Consider the following 5,221-nt stretch of genomic DNA (forward strand, 5'->3'; position numbering starts at 1 on the left):
TTATTGATTTTTTTACCGAGAGGAAAGGAGAGGGATAGAGACTTAGAAACATCGATGAGAGAGAAACATCGATCAGCTGCATACTGCACATCTCCTACTGGGGATGTGCCTGCAACCAGGGTACATGCCCTTGACTAGAATCAAACCTGGGACGCTCTATCCACTGAGCCAAACTGGTTAGCCCCACCCCCCTTTTTCTTATATTTTTTTAAATGAGAGGACATGATTGTATGGCACATGCACATAGAAAATAGGAAGAAGAACTAGTTATGGGAAGATGATAAATTTGCTTTAAGACAATTTTTCTAAACTTATGAGATGTAGACATGGGATAAATGTAGACATCAGGTGACTCAACTTTCTACTTTCATTAGAGGGGCTGGCAACTAGACTCACAGCTTAGTAAAATGGCATGGTCTTTGTTCCAATGAGAAAAAGGCATCCCTTCAGGATAAAAAGTCCCATGCCAGGGCACATCCATTGTCAAGTAAAACATGGGTGTGATTATACTGTCTTACTTATTACCTCATCTCTCTACCTTTGTGTAACATACAACTACACACTGGAGCTCCAGAGGGTATGATTGAAATGATTCTGTTTTGTGAAAATTTGGTGGAACTCACTCATCTAGCTATTTCTGTGGGAATATTTTTAATACAAACTCCATTTCTTTAATGCTTATAGAATTTTTCAGGTTATTGTACATCCCATCAGCTTTTATTAGTTATATTTTATCAGAAATTTATCTGTTTTAAGTTTTTAAATTTATTGACAAATTTATTCACAGCCTTGCTTATTGCCCTTTGAATGCCTACTCAATTTGTAGTTACATCTCTTTTCAAAATTATGATATTATTTATTTGTCCTTTATCACTTTTCCTTCTTAAAATCATGTTTATTGATGCATATTTTGCATACAAAAAATTCATCATTTTAAAGTGTTCAGTTATATGAGTTTTGACAAATGTTAAATTAAAAAATATGTTTTTATTAATTTCAGAGAGAGGAAGAGAGTGGGAGAGAGGGATAGAAAGATCAATGATGAGAGAGAATCATCCATCAGCTGCCTCCTGCATGCCCCCACTGGAGATCAAGCTTGCAATCTGGGCATGTGCCCTGACTGGGAATTGAAATGTGACCTCCTGGTTCATGGGCCTATGTTCAAACACTGAGCCACACCTGCTAAGGCTTGACAAATGTTTATAACCAACATAAACAAATTATGGAATATTTCCAAAAGTTGCTTTGTCCCAGTTTGTGGGAATATTTAAAACTATAAATTCAATACCCTTTATAGATAGAGAGGTATTTAGATTATTTATTTAATCTTGTGTGAGCTTTGGCAACACAATTTTTTTCCATTTCATCTAACTAGTCAAAAGTATTGACTTTAAATATATTCAAGAGGTTTTGTTTTTATTTGTTTGATATCTATAGGATCAGTGGTGATGTCACCCCTTTCATTTCTTAATGTTGATCATTTATAAATTCTTTTTGTTCATCAATCTGGATATAAATTTATCAATTTTATTGATACAGTACTGTTAAAGAATCAGCTTTTGATTTCCTTAAATTTCTCTATTTTTTTCTGTCTTGTTTTCCTATTTCACTTACTAGAGGCCAGGTGCATGAAATTCCTGCATGGAGGCAGGGGTCCCCTCAGCCCAGCCTGCACCCTCTCCAATCCAGGACATCTCTCTCACAATCCTGGACCACTGGCTCTTAATCGCTCACCTGCCTGCCTGCCTAGTTACCCCTAACTGCCCCCCCGCCAGCCTGATCACCCCTTACTGCCCCCCCTGCAGGCTTGGTCACCCCCAACTGCCCCCTCTGCCAGCCTGGTCACCCCTCACTGCCTCCCCTGCTGGCCTAGTCCCCCGCCCACTGGCCTCGTCGCCCCATACAGCCTGCTGTTCAGCCATTTGGTTGTCCCTCACTAACCCCCCTGCCAGCCTGTTTGTACACAGCCATCTTGTGAAGACCTGATGGTCAATTTGCATATTATCTCTTTAGCATATAGGATGTCCTCATTTTAATTTTTTTCCTTAGTTTATGCCCTTAAATTGCTTGTAATTCATTTTTGTTTCTATTGCTGATGAATACGTTTATCATTGTATGCCTGAATATATCCTTATTTTTATTTTTTTTTCTGTTTTGCAGTGTCTAATCTGCTATTGAGTCCATGTAGTGTATTTTTTTATTTCAATATTGTATTTTCTATCCTTGTAGTTTGAATTGGTGTTTTTATATCTTTGGTTTTGTTCCTCATCATCCTTAGTCTTCCCTCTATCTTCTTGACCATGTGAAGTATATTTAGAATGGTTATTTTAATGTGCTTGTATCCTAATTATGTCCTCTATATTGTTTCTATATGCTCCTATTGATTGCCTTTTCCCCCTCACTTTGACTTGTTTGGGTTTCCCCACCTTGTACTACGCCTAGAAAGTCTCTTGCCTCTTAGCATGCATGGAAAATTTTTATTGCATTACGGACATTGTGTTTTATGTTTTCATGTGCTAGATATTTTTGTTTTACTTTAAAGATGTCTGCACTTTGTTCAGGGAGGCAGTTACATGGTTTAGAATTTATTTGATAATTTGAGGCTTTCTTTTACATAAGGGTCATAAAGGTTGGATCGAAAATAGGCCAAAATATTGAGTCAATTTGTAACACTACTGAGGTTATACTTTCCTGAGGACTCTGCTCAATGTCTTGTGTGTTAGAGGGCTTTCCTTTCTGACTGGTGAGAACATGAACTGCTCTGGGCCTGTGTTACCTCTAGAGGTCATTCTCTTTACTCCTTTCTGGTGGTTCTTTTCTTGGCCTTGGTGAGTCCCTCACAACATGCAAAGATTAGTAATCAGCAGAAGACTTAAAAAACCCAATATTCAGATAATAAATGCCCCTTTTCTTTGCACCCCCTTCTCTTTGGCACTATGTTCCAAACTACGAACTCTGTCTTTTCAGGATGAAAAGGATGACCGCAGGCTCTGTTTAGGTTTCTCTCATCATCCTGTAGCCTGGAAACTCTCTCTAGGCAGTGAGCAGGGGCACTTGTGACTCAACTCACTTGTTCTCATCTCTCAGGATCAGTGAATGGAACTGATGTTTGACTGATGTTTTCCAGCATTTTATATATGTTGTTCAATTTTCTAGATGTTGAGGACAAATACCATCCCCGTTTTTCATTTATGGCCAGAAACTGAATTTGTAATGACTTTGGATATTGATTTTTTTTAATCCAACATGGTTTTCTAAAATCCTTAGAATTGGGTTTGATATACTAGCTATGTTTCTCAGTGTCCTAGAGTACTAATTCTCTGGTCCTGTACTAGCAGTAACTCAGAAGAACTACATGTTCTCTACTTCCCTTCACATATAATTTAGGATAATTTTTATGATGTTTGACAGTTTTTAGTATTTTTCTTTTAAGGAAAAAAATATTTTTTTTCTCCCTATTAAATCTAGTAAGTGACCTATTAAATGGCATTTGCTAAGGGATAGGATTACCTTGTCTTTGTTGCTCTCCTTGCACCAAATGATATTAAAAAGTATTTTATGGTAAACCATAGTTCATTGCCAAGACTAAAAAAAAAAGAGAGAAATGTAAGAAATAAACAATATTGTGGAAGAAAAAGAGATTCTATATACACTAAAATACATAGAAAGATATTAATTTAGGCTCATAAATTTGAGAGGTTAGAACAAATTTCAAAAAAAAATAAACTTACCAAAATGAACACATGAAGAAATAGAATAGTCCTATATACTAAGAAATTTGAATCTATATTTAAGAATTTTCTACCAAATAGAACTTCAAGCCAAGTGGCTTTACCAGTGAATTTTACCAAAAATATAAGGAAGAAATGATACCAGTCATCCATAAAAGTCATTTCATATATACATATCCTATATAATCCTATATAATAAAGAGCTAATATGCAAATGGTCATCATGCCCTTTTGCCCTTGCACCCTCACGTCCTTGTGCCAGGTCTGGGGAACCTGAGGTCATGCACCCCGCCTGGTGCCTGGCTGGGGGACCTGAGGCCATGTCCCACCTCCCTGCAGGGCTTAACAGGGGACCTGAGGCTGCACCCCCTGCCTGGCGGGGCTTAATGGGGGTGGGGCCGGCCAGGTCTGGGTCTTTCATGATTTTGAGGCTTGTGCGGGTGGGCGGGGATTTGATTCTGAGTCCCATGGCATTCCCCAGACTCTGACAAGAGGGAGATTTTCATATACATTTTACTAATTTTTTTTCACCTTTGACACTTCTATTATAGAGAAAGGGCAAATAGTAATATTAGCCAGCGGCCAACTGCCTGAATCCCCTCCCCCCAGCCAGCCCGGCCCCATTGGCCCCGATCGGGGCAGGCCAGCCAGACCTCACCCATGCATGAATTTGTGCACTGGGCCTCTAGTTTAATATATAAAAGTCAACTATATTTTATATAATTTAAAAGATATTATTTAAGACAGCATGTGAAAAATACAATGTCTAGGAACAAATCTAATGAGAGATATACAACATTTGCACATAGAAAAAAATGAACAGATATTAAATAAATTGGAAAATATATATTTTTAAGGGTTGGGATACTCAAAAGCACAGAAATGTGACTTTTCCTAAAACTGAGTTCTTAGATAAAATCCCAACTAAAATAGCAAGTTTTTCTTTCCTGGAAATGTTTGAGCTAATTTTAGAATCAGATTACAAATTCAAATGGCCAGGAATAACCGAAACAAGTGAGAATGTAGAAACAAGTTGGATGATTTACACTATAAAAAAAGGTTTATTATAAAACTACAGTAATTAAGACAATGCAGAATCTACACTAGTAAAAGAGAAACATGGTAATTGATGTACAACCGCTACCCTTTTCATTGGCTAATCAGCGAGATATGCAAATTAACTGTCAGCCAAGATGGCGGCCGGCAGCCAGACAGCTTGAAATTAACATGAGGCTTGCTTGCTTCAGTGACGGAGGACTCCAACGTTCCCTGCCTGCTGCTGCAGGCCTCTGAGATGCAACTCTAAGCAACTATGATACAAATATAGAAGCTAAAGAAAACCCCAGAAACCTGCTTTCAGCGAGCTGGGATCTCAGAGCTGGAGTTGTTACAGAGTTTCGATTATAGAGCCGAAACAAACCAGATACCTTCTTTCAGCAGCGGAGGCCTAAGAGCTGGAGCCTCAGAGAGAAAGCTGGCCCAGAATTAAG

This window comes from Myotis davidii, unplaced genomic scaffold (assembly GCF_000327345.1).
Source record: "Myotis davidii unplaced genomic scaffold, ASM32734v1 scaffold1488, whole genome shotgun sequence".
NCBI lineage: Eukaryota > Metazoa > Chordata > Mammalia > Chiroptera > Vespertilionidae > Myotis > Myotis davidii.